The sequence below is a fragment of the Peromyscus maniculatus genome, chromosome 5 (genome assembly GCF_049852395.1).
Source record: "Peromyscus maniculatus bairdii isolate BWxNUB_F1_BW_parent chromosome 5, HU_Pman_BW_mat_3.1, whole genome shotgun sequence".
In the NCBI taxonomy this organism is placed as follows: domain Eukaryota; kingdom Metazoa; phylum Chordata; class Mammalia; order Rodentia; family Cricetidae; genus Peromyscus; species Peromyscus maniculatus.
The window spans coordinates 108,879,835-108,897,035 of NC_134856.1; the positions used below are offsets into that span (position 1 = coordinate 108,879,835).

Below are 17,201 nucleotides of genomic sequence, written 5' to 3' on the forward strand. Positions count from 1 at the left end.
CACAGAGATCCGCCTGGTTCTGCCTCCCGAGTGCTGGGATTAAAGGCGTGTGCCACCACCGCCCGGCCAGATACTATAATTTTTATACTAACATTAAACACAAAACACATTTTACAAATACACACACACATATTATACACAAATATATTGAGATTATAATATATTACAACATTTCTCCCTTCTTTTTCCTCTCTCCATGCCCTGTGTATTTCCTTTTTTCTTTCTTTCTTTCTTTCTTTCAAATTTGTGGCCTTGTTCCTTCATTAATTTTTATTACAGTTGCATATATATATTCCTAAATATGACTTACTCAGTCTGTATAGTGTTACTTGAGTTCATGTTTCCAGTGATGAACATTTTTCTGACCATTAGCATTACTTAGTTGCCTATAGTCATTTGTGTAATATTGAGACATTTAAAAAGCTCTACATCCTGTTAGGGACCATGCATGTTACTTGACTCACTACCGATAGCAAAAAACATGGAACTTCTGCAACATCAAAAAAATTCACTAACACAGACCATACAGGAAAGACAACTGCATGGTACAGCATGAACAGTCTTCATTGAGCTATTGCTCACTCAGTTGTATGCATGACTAATCTTAGACAGAACCCCACATTCACTGTTCCCCAACTCATTTTTGGTCGAAAGATTCCTGTTCAGATGGCAATATATTGTGAGATTGAGGAGTCCTGAGGAAACATCACACACATACCTGTCTATTCTTCCCAGATAGAGATTCCTTGACAGATCAAATTACAGATCACCTTGGTGAAGCAATGGAGTTTATTGTGGTTACTTTCAAGAATACGGGTATGAGGCACAAGAGTAGAAATGCCCCAAACACAGATGCATCACCACATTGCACCCCAACATGTGTGACACCTAATAAAAGTTGGAAACGAGGAGCACACCACATAGACAGCACACAACTCAACAGGATGTAGCCTGTGCTTTCCAGGTGACTCAATCAGTCTGATCCTTTTGGAAAGCTCAGCTGGTTTGTATTTCTGCTATGCTGTTGAGATGGCCTCTGCTAAGGCTCTTTGGCTCTTTCTTGCTTCTTCCAGGCTGCTCCCAAGTCTCTATCTCTTCTCTGCAGTTTGACTCAACTTAGAGTAATTTTTAGCAATCGTTACTGCATACATACTTTTGAGAATGGGGAGGCCTAATTAATCTCTTCAGTTTCAGGAATTTCTGAAGCTCTTTTGAGAATTCTGATTCCTCTCCTAAGAGAACATTCTTGCATAATATAGTGTTTCATCTCCCCCATAAAACATCCTGTTGTTTTACCTGTCTGTATATGTCCTATATTAAATAAACAGTTCTTTCACTTACCTTTACTTCCCATTTCTTAAGAAATTTTCATCCAAGGCTTTAACAAATTCAAAAATTATATATATATATATATATATATATATATATATATGCAAATATAAGTAAATACAAATAAAACAACTATGATTAAAAATTATTCATACCACTTAATTGCACTGTCAAAATGTACCAAATTTTAGATAAGAAAAGAAAATTAGCTGGTCCAGGTGTGTAAATTTCCATTTCACTTATTATACTGTTTGTAAAATTTTAATTCAAAGTGATACTTTGTCTACCATCAGAAAGAATATAGAAGTATTTCCTAGCCTTCTTTTTGTTCATAGAGGACAACATAATTTTCCTGAGTCTGGTCCAATCCAAGTGCTCAGACTCTTAGTCATATTCCCTGAAGCAGTTTTATATCCTCATAGCAAGTATGAAACAATCGGTGAAGCTTCCATAATTTTTTTAAGAATTTCAGTCATAACTTTAATGTCTTTTCATCAAAAATGCCCAATCCCTTTCATCCATTGTCTTTTCTATTCAAACTACTACTTTGTTCCATAGGCATGTGCCATGTTAGTTGTCTCGGGAGTTCATTGAATGCTATTTTTTCCTTTCCTTTCCTTTTATTTTATTTTATTTTATTTAATAATACCATTCAGTTCTACATATCAGCCATGGATTCCCCTGTTCTCTCCTCTTCTGTGCCCTTCCCCATCCCCCCAGCCCACTCCCCATTCCCACCTCCTCCAGGGTAAAGCCTCCCCCGAGGACTGAGATCAACCTGGTAGACTCAGTCCAGGCAGGTCCAGTGCCCCCCTCCCAGACTGAGCCAATCGTCCCTGTATAAGCCCCAAGTTTCAAACAGCCAACTCATATGCAATGAGCACAGGACCCTGTACTACTGCCTAGTTGCCTCCCAAACAGATCAAGCCAATCAACTGTCTCACCCACCCATAGGGCCTGATCCATTTGGGGGCCCCTCAGCCCTTAGTTCATAGTTCATGTGTTTCCATTCGTTTGTCTATTTGTCCCTGTGCTTTATTCAACCTTGGTTTCTACAATTCTCGCTCATATAAACCCTCCTCTTTCTCACTAATTAGACTCCCGGTATGGCAGATGAAGAAGATTATCTCCTAGAGCATGGATAGCAAATTAGGAGCTGCATCACTGAAGAAAATTCATTGCCTGTCCCTCAAACTAATTAATTGCCAATACTGTTTCAATTCAGAAAGGGTTTCATGGCTCTATCCCCTTCCACCTGGATTTTATATTGCTTGAATCTGTGTAGGTCTTACACATGCAGGCAAAACTGTTGTGAATTCACTGTTCAATGACTCCATCTATTCCAGGAAATGCTGACTCTGCAGTTGTCCACTACCTCTGCCTTGTCAACTATCTTAGCCCCTCTTTCCTGATGATTCCTAAGCTTTGTGTGTAGAGTGTTTGATATAGGTATCAATTTAGAACTAAATAACCCTCAGTCTCTTACACTCTGCGCATTATTCAATTGTGGTCTCTGTATGAAACAGCATATACTGGGAAAAAATCTCTAATGAGGGTTGAGGCATGCTCTAATTTGTCACAATAACTGCAATAACTGACACTGCCTTTGTATTTCAAGTAAGCAGTATATTAATATTATATACTCTTCTAGAATCTACAATATCATTAGCATCAGGTTTTTAGTCTCGGTAATGGAAGTATAAGTTCTATGTTATGGAGAGGCAAAAAAAATCATACAATAAAGTTACTACCTAACATGCCTACCACTATGGCAACCATTGATATGATTCATATTTGGGGAATGATGCTGATGTCTTTGGTCTCAGGTAGTGTGAATTGAAGCTTCCAATGACATGACAGTCATCCAGTAAAGGTCACCATTCTATGTTGATACAGGATTTATTTCTTCATATTCTATGTATCAACAGTATGGTGCCAGCTAGCCTTCTGATAACATCAAGCTCAAGACTAGACGAGACACTATGTCTCATGAAAAATTTGGGGGACTGATACATATAAAAAATACAACTGGTAGAAACACACACACACACACACACACACACACACACACACACAAACATGAGTACAAACAAACCTACATCAGAAATGTAAAAACAACAAAATGTAAGCCTTTTATTATTAGCCAATTCAATGAAGAGTATACACCAATCATAATCCAAATCTTAAAGAGTTGAGGGTTTTGTTGTGAGATTCTATTTCTGGGGATACATGAAAAAAAAATACAAGAACAACAACAAATGCACTATTCAGTCCAGGTTTGGATTCTGTGACAGAGCAAAGAAATCACACCAACAAATTCCAATTGGTAAGCCATTCAATTGTTGGGGGCACTTACAGAATAAGAGCAAAGACATATTTATATACCAACATATCTTAAAACACAGCTATAAAACCAATAACCCACCATGCTACAGATAGTCACAAAACCTGGTAATTTGGAACATACCATAAAACTTGGACAAAGCTCAACTAGTGGTTTGACTCCTCATGGGTCTCAGCCTGTTCCAAGCAGCAACTGGTCTCTGAGGCCTCTTGGCAATTCACATGGTCTCTCTTTTTTTCTTTTTCCAAGCAGATAAGCTCGTGGCCTCTTCCAGATATCAGATGATCTCTGCTTCCTTCATACAGCAAAGCACGTCAGAGAGTGTCTCTCAGCGCTCTTACAGTTTATACATGTATGGGATTAAAAAGACCTAATTAATTTAGTCCTATGCTCAGACTTTCTGAATTTATTCAGGTATTTCCCCAGGAGCATAATGAGCTTTCATGCAGAATAGAATGTTTCATTCCCTTAAAGCCCTGTTGTTTCATCACTTCCCCTTCTAACAAGTGACATTCTTAATAAGCTTCCCTCCAAGACAGAAAGCTTAACTTCTGAGAAAACTGTTACGACAAAGATTTCACTTCCTAATTTCTGTGACAGTAAACTTATCCTAGATGGGGCCACAAGGTTTTGATACTACAAATGAGGAGACAAAGATAAAACCAAATCTGATCACAATAATGCCAGAGAGAATATTTAGAATCCAAAGAGGAATTGCTCCATCACAAAACCTGAGCTTTCTGGACCCATGGCCAACCTCTCCCTAAGCAGATGGCTCAATAAACTATGGAATGTACATATTCTACAACTTGTTACAAAGAGAACAAAATAAATAAAAAAACAAACCTAAAGCATATTTTACAGCTGTGAAAATCATGAAATTCAACAATCAGAGTATTCTTTATATGACTACCAGCAAGCCAAGAGGATAGATCTTAGGATAAACTATTTCCTTGTCATCACGAAGGCATAAGTTTGGTATGTAGAACTGAAGTACAAACAGATAGTTGGCATGCTGGCATGTATCTGAATCCTAGCCCTAGTGTGAGGTCACAAGAAGATCTTGGGTCACACTCCAGCTACTTTACCCTAACTTATGAGAGTCAGTCCAATACAAACAACCTTTTAAAAATGAAGTTAAAAAAATTCACAAAGTTTATACTCTGGACTCTGTCTTTATGTGTACATACTACTTTTACAAAACACACAAAAAGACATAGAAACACTGGGATAACATCAAAATTAAAGGATCCCCAATGCTTTTAAATCTGTCCATCCATTACGTATTTATATAAATCTGAAAACCTCTGACTCAATTTACAGCACCAGGGAAAATCTGCCAACAGGTACAACTTCCTATATTCCAACTACATGGGCCAATTCACAATGAGAATTCTTGATGGGTACTATTGAACAAAAAAGTCCATAGGCAAACATTTGGATCAACCAATAAAATGAGCCTTTATGATTTCCATAAAGTCATGGAAAATATTTACTGGTAGAAGAAAAATGAATTGCATTATTTTCTTTACCTAATGACTTGAGGAGATGAGAGAGAAGTAAACTTTTTTCCTACAATTTCCTGCAGTCATCCTACATTTATAAATATCTATATTACAAGGTATTGATCGTATCCAGTCAGGACTGTGAATTGGCTAACCTGCCCTTCACTGTGGGTTGAGAGATGTGGGGCCCAGGTTGTTCTATTTGCCACTATAGACATGTGATTGGTTGTAGGAAGTTCACATTCCTGTGTTCCCAAAGTTCTTTCCTTATATAAGGAAAGGAATAGAAATTTCTTATCTCATTTTGTAGATCAGCTGTGGATACCAAATGTTAACAGAGCAGGGAAAAATTAAAAAAATTTCAATGAAAAGGTAACAATCTGGTGGTGAGAGTGGAGATTACTATTTGTTTTTATAATTTATTTCCCCCAACTATAAGTAAACCAGAGAACAATGTTTAAAGGAGAAGGTCTTGGCTTCTCTGACTATGCACACAGTCAAGATGGACAGGAAAAGGGGGGAAAGGTTAATCAGGGAGTAACTGGAAGCAAATGGTAAAAAATGTGCATTGAAATTCAGCAGGTCATAATGATTCAAAATTATCTCTGCATTACAGTGCCCTGTGCACTTTTCCCCTTTGAAATATGTACACTGAAAGGAAATGAGACATGTAGACCTATGATTCACATCATATTTGGGGCTATTTGCTTGAGGGTGAACTGTAAGTGGGGCTTGTATTACTACGAGAAAGAGGAATATATCAGAGTTGAAATTGCTGACTCATCCTCGATCCTTTTGAGCTAAACGTTTAGACTATAAAGAGCCTATATTTGCCAAACCACCTAATAAACTAAGATAGAACCCATAAACATCTAGAACCCTTAAGATAGCTAGAAAGGCAAGGAGAGTCGCTGAACAGAATAGGGAATTGTTTGCTTGCTCCATTAATGTTCTGGGCAGCACAACTGAATCCATCCAGTGAGCACCCTGGAAGATGCCAACATAAAGAAACAATTTCAGGCATAATGAAGGTACTGTATAGAAAACTAAATATGACCCAATCTCTCATGCAGGCTGATCTATTTTAGGTGAGCACTCAATCCTTGTTAAATCTTGAGACCTCTTTTTAATTCTACTATACCTTCATATATTTTGGGTTATTTCTCCTACAGGTTCTCATCTTCAGTGGCAAATTCTATTCTTTGAAGCTGTGTAGTCCACAAATGTTCTGTGATACAAAGTTTTTCATACATGACATATTTAGTTGGAAAAGTTTTAGGAATAAGAAGCAAAACAGAAGTTAATGGATTAGAAGAAGGTACCCACCATTGAATGTCATAATTTCTGACTCTTAGAAGTTAATTGACTAGTAGCCCAGTGTAGAGGTTAAATTTATTTCCTACTAGTATTTGAAAAGCTGCTCCAGGAAGGATCCTACTCCAGACAAACTTTTGGTTACACACAAGATTGAAATGGTAGACTCTGTTGTTAATTGAGACTTCAATTTGGTTCAATGGTTGAAGAATCCAGGTTTCTAAATACATCAAATATCCAAGGCAAGGATAGCTTAACTTGGTGTCAATAAGAACTTTGCAGTTTATAGAGGTTTATTATCAACAGAGTGCTTTTACTCAGCTACCTGGTAAAATGATCAGCTGGCTCATAATGTACGTACACTGCTACTACAGTGGAAATGAGTTAGGGTCACAAGAAATAATATCCCGAAATGATGTCAATATAACAATATAGGAGGCAATCCATGCAGTACATTCTAAGACATTGTAATATATATATATATATATCTTTGAGCAGGCCATAGGCATCATCTATGTAATTATTATAGCTTTTTTAGAGTGCATATCATATGGCTTTCAAAATTACTTTTAAACAGTTGTTCTTCTGCCTACTTAGTACCAGAACAGTATCTACTTTTTGAAAAGTATCTTTTCACAGAGTTGCTGGTTACTTATAGAAATCCATGTTTTGATAAATGTTAATAATTGACTGTTGCTGTGACACGCAAGCACAAAGCTAAAAAAGAGTTGGTGGAGGACTGTTGTCACCACCTGAAACACTAAGGGAACTTAAGAGATGACATAGCAGAAAGAATACAGGACTCTGCTCTAGAGAAAAGGTATAAGGAAATAAATGTATTTTCCTACATGACCCGATTCTGAGTCAATATGGAACTGAGATGACTTTTGTGATTTCCAAAATAATTTGAACCCTGGACATTGTTCCAAAATGCAAAACAATGCATGTAAAAGTAGACTTTGTCAAGAGTAAGGAATATTTATCTACTTCCTAAGGGGGCATAATCATGGAATTCTTTTTTCTGGACAAAAAGATTACAAATCTGACCAATGGATGGTCGGGTCTGTAGTCATTTGATGAAGCCACTCACTATTTTGCTGTTAGTACTCTGTACCAGTGTGTGTGCAGGGATACACACAAGGTTGACAATTATCTCAAGGTCTTAAAGTGCCAAGATGTGCATGACAATAGCTGTTGAGCTCACAAATGTGTCTTCTGTCACTGAGAAGGTCCTTGATCATTCTGACTTTGAAAGCTCTATTGAATCTCTACCTCTTTGGTTCATTCCTAGTTTTAATGGGTATCCTATACAAAATAAACATTGGTTGTTTGGAAATATTAAATTCAAATGAGGATTTGTCAATGTTTCATGGTCATTTAATGCAGAATTTAGTAATGGTTATTGTGATGATCATATCAAATATTCTCCACAAATAAGTTTAGTTTATGAAAGTCAAGAGAATACTTGTACTAGTCAGAATGAGTGAAGATAGCTTAACATATTACAACTATAGCAAGATTTTCCCAATAATCAGTAGATCCATTCTGCCAAGAAGATGGAAGTTTATGAAAACAATCTAGAGGGAATGACCACTTTCTCAAAGTCTCATCACAGACAATACAATTATTATACAATTAGATTATCATTAAATATATTACACACACACACATACACACACACACACACACACACACACACACAATTACAAATTTTCTTTTTGTTTTCCTTCTCCCAAGCATTGTAGTATCATCTTCATGGCCACTTATTTTAAATAATTTTTATCACATGATCATATATGCATATACATATGTTTCAATATTGAACATTTGATATTAGACAGGCAGTTACTGTGCCTTTCCTTAGGGAAGACTATTTAGCTGACATTCAGCATTCCTTAGTTGCCTGCAGCTTTATCTGTAGCATTGATACCTTTTTAAACATTCTGTAGACTGTTAGGATACATGCATGAAGAAGATATGCATTTCTGTAATAACTTTTTAATCTTGCTCCTCCATAATGCAATCTTAGACAGATTCTGTAGCTAAACGTTTTCTGTGGCCTGCCTGGTCTGTAGTCGGGACAAATCTTTCCCACTAGCATACCCCAAGTAAACACACATAGGCTTATTTTAATTAAAACTGTTCAGTCATTAGCTCAGGCTTACTACTGACTAGCTCTAGCATTTAAACTCAGCCCATTTCTGTTAATGTATATGTCGCCTGCCACATGTTCTGGGCTTTACCTGTGTGTCATTACATGCTGCTCCCTACATGACAGGCTGGTGTCTCCTGACTCAGCCTTCCTCTTCCTGGAATTCTCCTTATCTGCTCACCCCACCTATACTTTCTGCCTGGCTACTGGCCAATCAGCATTTTATTAAACCAGTGTACAAAAGCATTATCCCATGGCAAGATTCTGTATATTTTATGGTTCTGTATTAGTATACATCTAAGAACACCTCATCTCATATTCAAGCTTTTTAACTTCCTACTCTCGTGCTCCAACTATTAATGTCACAAATCAGGGAAGGCAAATTTCATCTTGTCTTCTAATGTTTTCTTTCTTCTACTTGTCAATGCTTGTGAAGTTCTCAGGACTCAGTAGTTAAGGATATGTGACAAAAGGTGCTATTATGCCCCACCCCCAGTTTGCTCATGTAGATCTCATCTATTTCTCTTTCTCTGGGCAATTCATGTATCCTTCCTAGGATCCTCCTTGCAAGCCTGTCTCCCTAGAGGTGTCTGTTGCAATCTGGTTATCCTTTGCTTTATATCTAGCAACCACTTATGAGTGAGGGCATACCATGTTTGTCCTTCTGAGTCTGGGTTGCCTCACTCAGGATGATATTTTCTAGTTCTATCCATTTGCCTGCAAATTTCATGATATCTTTGTATTTCACTACCAAATAGTACTTCATTGTGTACATATGCCACATTTTCTTTATCTATTCTTCAGTAGAGGGGCATCTAGGTTGTTTCCATATTCTGGCTATTACAAATAATGCTGCAATGATCATAGTTGAGCATGTATCTTTGTGGTACAATTGTGCATTCCTTAGGTATATGGGTACAAGGGTAGCCCTAAGTATTGAGGTAGACTGATTTCCAATCACATGATAGCAGATTTATCAATTGCCAATGCAGAGCACCATCTTTTTACCAGGATAATTTCATTGGCATTATTCTTAATATTATCAGGAATTCTTTAATCTGAATTGGACATTCCTGGTTGAATATACTTTAATATGCATGTGAAGAACTGAAGATAGGGTAGTGTTTATGTTATAATGCTAAACATCGCTCCTCTGGCTGCATTTTGTCACTGCATGTGCAGTCTTCCTTGACTACTCCCCTTGTCTTCTATCTCAAGTGAAACACAGGAGAAAGGAGGGCTCCTCTCTACACTTTATATTACTCCTGATGGTAACTTGTGCTATGATGAGGATTGCAACCCTCAGCATCTATAATGTAAAATTCTCATGATCTCTTATCTCCCTGTCTCTGTCACAACCTGAATATGATTTACTCAAAACTTCTTATGTGTATATCTCACATATATCATCAATTTCCCATTCATGTCTATTACTAGAACCAGAAACAAATACACATACTATTCTCATAATTAAAGTGTGAGTACAATAATGGCCAATGAAGGAAGAAGAAGTAGAGGAAGAGGTCAGCATTGGCTCAGATCTACTTATCTGGACTCCTCAAAAGCAGTCCATTGGCACCGATTCATTTCATCCTCATAAAAGTTCCCTAATACATGGTTTTAATAGGACCATAAAGAACTGAGGCTCCAGTACTTTATAGAGCTTATATAGAGATTGTATCACATGAATCCTAAGTAGGATATGAATCTGAGATTTAGTCACCTCAAACCTTCCTTCCTAATCCCTGGACAGAAAAGATTCAGATTTTGCTATCCACACTTAGCCTGCATTATTTTCCTCCACAATCTATCCATGTTTCCTGTAAATTGAGCATGTGATTCCCTCAGTACTTCAATTTCTTTACCAAGAAACAGACATAGCACCAAGTAATATAAATGAGAGATGGCAGTCATATAAAAACAGTTCCTAGTTGTCTCTTTCAAGCTAGCAGCAGCCTGTGTGTTTGAGCTACTATGGTGGGTTCCTAGTGTGTGTGCTCGACCTACAGTATGGCTGGAATGAGGCCTCTGCAAGTGGCACATTAAGCTGTGTGGTGGATTAGCCTTTGCTAGTACAAAACAAAAAGAGGTTTCTGGGCTACACGCTGCTTTGATAGAAGCATAGACCCACTATTTCTGAGAGTTGGTGGCTCCCAGGGCTTCCACCGCCATGGTGGGAAGCTGAAGTGGGCGGAGCCAGCAGCCACAGTGCCATTTCAGGCTTAGAAGGCTGCAGTTTAAAGCAATAGGCTCAAGGTAATATAAAAAATAAGCCACATAAAGATGGCGACCACACAGAGAATCTGGATTATGTTCCCTTTGATATCCTCCTTGATATCCATAACTGAAGGAAAACATTTGATAGCAGGATTTTCCTAGTAATCAGTAGATCAATTCTACCGAGATGATGGAAGTCTGGGGATAGGTTATGAATACAAACCTCTGTTTGTCTTCACATTTTCATGCCTAATGGCAGGCTGTTCTATTCAAGTTCTATTCTTAATGTTCTATACCTTAAATATAGCATCTTTAAACAGTAGGAAACCATTAGGCTACAAGCATGATTTAACCTGCATATTTTTTTAAAAATATTTTCAACCACTATCTTCATATTGACATCTTAGACTGATTCCATATATTTGAAGACTTTATAGAACCATAAGTCTGTCAATACTTCCTCCCATATTCAAATTTCAATTTGCCCTATTCATTCTCAGTCTTAAAAATTTAAAATTAGATGTAATACAGCTCTCATCTGTTCTTAAAATGTTTCTGCCATTTTCCTCTTCTACTTATTGGTGTCTGTGATTTTTTTTTCAAATTCAGTAGATAAGGACAAATGACAAGTTATAACTGTGGGAGTTTGAATAAAGATGTACCCCATAGGCACATTTATTTAAATGTGTATTCTCTAGTTGGTGAGACTTTTGGGGTAAGGATTAAGAGGTTTGGCATTGTTAGAAATGACATGCCACTAGAAGTGGCCTTTGAGGTTTCAAAATCCTAGGTCATTCCTAATTATCTGCCTCATACTTGTGGATGTAAACTCTCAGCCACTGCTCTAGCACCTTGCCTGCATGCCTGCTGCCATGCTCCCTGCCATGGTGGTCATGGAATTTAACCCTTTGAATCTGTAAGTGCCAAATAACCTATTTTTCTATACATTGCCTTGGCCATGATACTTTTCCACAGCAATAAAAATGTAGCTATGACACAGGTATAACCCAGTTTACAAAATCATGAGTGGCCAAGTTAAAATTTCTCTGAGAAACAGACTTCCATTGTATGTACTCTAGTGTAGTCCCAACACACCCAGTGTCCATATATCAAGGGTCATTTGTTTATGAGATATGCCCTGGCTAGATTCTCCTTTCTTCTACCATCTCCTGTCATTTGTGACATCACTGTCAGCTTCTGTTCTGCTGATGTCCTTGCCTTGAACCCACAAAGCCACCCCCAAAGTTGTCACAGGATGCTTTCCATCAACTGACACAAGCATCTCATGAAGTGGGGCCCTTCAGTAGTGGAGTGGCAACAGCGTTGACCTTTTCCTGGAGTCTCTATCAGTTCTCTTTTTCGTCTATATTATAGCTTTAGAATGGATCACAAAGTCACATAAAACAGTAGATACTCAGCAGAGAAATGTGTAACACTTCTTTTTAATCCTAAAGTAAATTTGTATGTTGGTCAAAACCTGAAAGTGACAGACATTCTTTACCTGGACCTAGGAGAGTACTGTCCCTGAACAAATCAACTAATATACTATTTGCTAAATCTGAAGGGAAATGGTTGATTTAATGTAGCTCAGTTTGTTGACTACTACTGAGCAGTCCTAGATGTGGAATAATATTACTGCTTCTTTCTGCTTCTTCTGTGACAGTGGATTTGTAGGCTTTTTCATATCATTCATAATGTGTTTTTCAGGTATTTATAGCCAATAGACAATGAAGGATGACCAAATAGACATCCTCAATAATATGACACAAAAGTTATACAATAAAGAGAAATGGAATATAAGGAAGACCTGCTGTGGGATGGTCTTTCTGTGTACTGTGAATATATGTTGCTTAATAAAGAAGCTGCTTTGACCTGTGGCAAGACAAGAGACAACCAGGTGGAAAATCAAAGAAAGATACAGGAAGAAGGAAGGCTGGGTGGGGAGATGCTGCAAGCCACCTCCTGAGAAGCAAGATGTAATGGAACTCAGGTAAAGTCACAAGACATGTGGTGATCCATAGATTAATGGAAATGGGTTCATTTAGGATGAAGGAGCTAGGTAGTATGAGCCTGGGCCATAGACCAAACAGCTTGTAATTAATATGTCTCTGTGTGTTTATTTGGGTCTGAACAGCTGCAGGACACAGGAAAACTTCTGTCTACAAAGAACAGTAAAGAAGGGATGAATAAATTACAGGTTATGAAGGATAAGATAAGAAAACTTATATTTAATTCTGTGTTTGTGTGTGTGTGTGTGTGTGTGTGAGAGAGAGAGAGAGAGAGAGAGAGAGAGAGAGAGAGAGGGAGAGAGAATTTGTGTGGATTTACAATCTTGTATTGTATACACATGTCCTTGTACATGAGCATACACTGGTTATCACGTACATGTGGAGGACATTGTTGCCAGGTGTCTTTCTCTATGGTAATTTACTTTAGTCTTGAGACCCATTATGAAATAATCTGACTCTCTATGCTTTGATGCTTTGCTAGCCCTGTGTTTACAGGTCACAACTTCCTTGCCCAGCTTGTTAAGTGGGTGTTAGATAACCTCCAAAATCGGGACTTCATGTCTGCAACACAAATTCCCTAATAACTGAGCCATCTACCCCATTCCAAATATTTAGAACTTAAAAGTAAATTTTATCTAATAAATATTCTTGGTTCTCCTTCTGTTTCTTTCCTAAAAGTCACTTGTATTAAAAGTATGTCTCACCTTCTCTATTGAATTTCTCAACTAAGAAAAAAGTACATTCTGACTTCTCTGCAGGAGGCAGAGTTTACAAAAAAATGCTGGAGATCATAAAAGCAAGTAAGAAACAAGCAAACAAACAGAAAAGCCTTCTTACCACCTATAGAAAAAGTGCAGTGGACAACTGAGCAAACCCTACCCCTCCCAGTCACAGTTGTTTGATTCTGACTCCTCCTGAGGTCTAGGATTAAAGACTTGCCCTGCCACACCTGGATAATCCTCTTTTACAAATGTTTGTGTATGAGTGTATTTTAGGAAGCTTTTAAAGTGGCAGTTTTCCATATGGCTCTTCAAAGGCCTGTAGTGATTCTTTTTCCCTGCTCATGTTTTCTGCTACTCTGCCCAGTTTAATCCTTCCTGTTCCTTTATTCCTCTTTTGATCTCCATACCACCCGTGTTCATCCCTAACCTGTTAACAGCAACTGAGGACACATTACCAATACTGTCATAAGGAGAACCATTAAAACCACAAACTTTTGGTTAGCCCAGAGTTTTCTTTTGTCCATATTATAACACATAATACTCAATGGATGTTGTAATTCCATGCTTGCAAATCCTTCATTAGACATACTCAAACATTTATCCAAATATAATTATAAGAAGGAAAGTGGGGGGGGGGCAATTATAACTCTGTTGAGTCAAGTAGAAGGATCTAAGTTAAAGTTTTGAGCCCAGGAGAAAAGGCAAGCATGGTGATATATGCTTTTAATCCCATTACTTAGGGTGAGGTGAGTCTGATCAAGGTGACTGGGTTGGATAGCCAACATAAACAAAGCAGCAACCTCTGGGCTCATTAAGAGATCCTCCTTAAAGAATGTGGACAGTGGTAGTAGAAGACATTTAATATTCACCTCTGATTTCACGGGCATGTGTATATGTATAAGACCCACACATATATACAATATTAATACCAATACTAATACTAATACTGATAGTACTGCTAATACTAAGTAAATAATAATCAGGTCAAAATCAAAAGCCTCCCCCATTTTATTTTACCAACTTATCAATATGCATTTACATGCAAATGACAGAGTTGCCTGTCCTCAGAGGACCAGGAAAAATAATCCTGCATTCCAACCACAGGTGCCAGCCAATTACAAGTTTTCCTCAACTCTGGCATAGACTAAAACTATTCATGGGCAGATTGACCCATGAACCCAAAACATGAGTTTCTGTGATATTCACTCAACCTAGGAAAAATAAATTGTTAAAGAAAATGGGTTTCTTTTCTTTTCCTTCTGATTAAACTATGATAGGGAAAAACATGTAATTTTATTAACTTTATGCCTGGGGCCATCCTATAATTTATAAAAGTTGATAAGACACAGTCTACATCATATCTAAATGTGACTGTAAGTCAGACTACCTGGCCCCTTCCTGAGCATTAGGGGACATTGGCCTCAGATTGTCCTTGTTGTCTACTGCAGACACATTGTTGATGAGATGTAGAATCCTTTATGCATCTTCGATGTGTCAGAATTCTTCCACTTAGAAATAGGTAATGGGAGCTTCTTATCTCTTTTTTGGATCTCACGTTTAGATTCTAGCTGCTATATATTTTCTAAAGACATTGAAATTTGTAAATTGAAAAACTAAAGGTGAATGTCTGGTAGCCAAAGGGTGCAGCATATGGTCTGTGTTCAGAATATATCCTCTTCAAATCAAAACTTCACAAAAGGAAGATGGCTACAGTAGGAGAGGAACTGAAATATATGAGAACTAAAATGGTGGAGATGTGTAGTTGGAAGTTTTTCTGAGTCCTGCCTGGACCACAGTCAGGACAAATCTCTCACTCATGGTCCCACAGCTTTTTATAAAATAATCACACAGAAGCTTAATATTAATCATAACTGTTTGACCATTTGCTTAGGCTTATTACTGACTAGCTCTTATACTTAAATTAACCCATAATTCTTATTTATGTTTAGCCATGTGGCTTGGTACCTTTCCTCAGTTCTGCCTTCTCTCTGTATCACAGCTTTCCGGAGAGACACAACAAGGAAGCTGCTCTTGGCTCCATTTTAGAACCCTTTTTTGAAAGCTTTCTCAAGTTTTGGGTAGAAATTATTGACATACATTTTGGTGCCATTTGTAGTTGGAAGTTTTCCTGTGTCCCACCTGGCCTGCTGTCAGGACAAATCTCTCTCATCTGCCAGTCCTTGCAGCCATTCAGACCCAAGTAAAGACACAGAGGCTTATATTATTTAAAACTGTTTGGCCATTTGGTCACGTTTATTACTGACTAGCTCCTACATTTAAATTAACCCATAATTCTTATCTATGTTTTGCCATGTGACTTGATACTTTTTTTTCAGTTCTGTCTTCACATCTTGCTTCCTCTGTGTCTGGCTGGCAACTCCTGACTCATTCTTCCTCTTCCCAGAATTCTCCTTGTCTACTCATCCCACCTGTACTTCTTGCCTGGCTACTGACAAATCAGCATTTTATTTATCTACCAATCAGGGCAACACATTCACAGCATGCAGAGCAATATCACCCATCAGAGATGTGTTGAGAAAGAAAAAGACTGACAAAGGGGAATCACTAGTAGATAAATGGTACAGGATTTCCTTTGGAGACAAGCTATTCCTTGGTGTGGACACTTATATCTGTATTAGATTATTCTGTGAACTTTTCTTCCTGGAAATAATTATTATGAAAAATGAATGAACCACTGGTCATATGCTTTTTACCACATTTGTCTAGTTTTGCCTGTGAGTGTACTGTAAGTCAATCTTATATAACTTGAGAAACGGGACTTTGGTTAAGTTAACATTTCCCACTCTTTCTCTGGGTCCTTTCCACACACATCTTTAGTCAGTAGCCCACAGACAGTTCCTGAGTATGTTAGAAGCCACAAGAAAGCTGGAGGAACACTGGGTTAGGTGAAGTGGAATGGGCTCCAATTCTTCCTGTGTTCTTACTGGAATATGCACCAACTCAACTAGTTGGTGCATCTAGTTGAGTTGGTAACTCCATCTAGTCAGATCGGTAGTTAATTCAACATAGCAGGATGAGGAAACTGATGTTTGGACAGAATAATGGTAGAGTACAGACAACTAAGTAAACCAGTGTCTCCCATCCAAGGTGAACTAGTGAACTTGCTTTCTGGAGGAAAGAGTTGATACATGTTTGAATCCTATTTTGTACTGTATTAGAACATTTTTTATTATCCCCACTGAATCCCAATGACAATTTACACTGTCTTAAATCTAGCATCAAGCCAGCATCTGTAAAATTTTCATTATCCAATGAAAATTCCAACTTCTACTTGCTTACTGTTTTGGAAGTACATAAGAAGAACAATAACGATAGGAGTTAAAGAATCTGTAAGAAGATATTCAGAGTGTCTGGGGAAAGCTATGCTTGAAGTCATAAGTTTATTGTGCAAAATTTCACTGTCTGGGATCAGTTTCTCCCCTAAGATTAATTGAAATGGGAGGCACATGAAGCACATAATCCATACATGCTGTTGATACTCTTGTTGACTGCACACTATAACTAAATGGTTAGACGGCACTGCTTAAGAAATTACATGGTCTGATTTTATGATATGAAAAATAATTAGTCTTAAAGTGAGCTGGTGAA

General features: G+C 37.7%; 1 long non-coding RNA gene across 1 annotated transcript in view; it reads right to left on the reverse strand.

The window, feature by feature from the left end:
- Positions 1-3,436: 3,436 nt before the first annotated feature.
- Positions 3,437-17,201, reverse strand: part of LOC143273442 (uncharacterized) — a 40,951-nt gene continuing 27,186 nt past the window's right edge. The window contains exons 2-3 of the long non-coding RNA XR_013051529.1: positions 3,797-4,009; positions 3,437-3,548 (exon numbers count right to left, since the gene is read on the reverse strand). This is a non-coding gene — a long non-coding RNA (uncharacterized LOC143273442). The remainder of the gene's footprint in view (positions 3,549-3,796; positions 4,010-17,201) is intronic.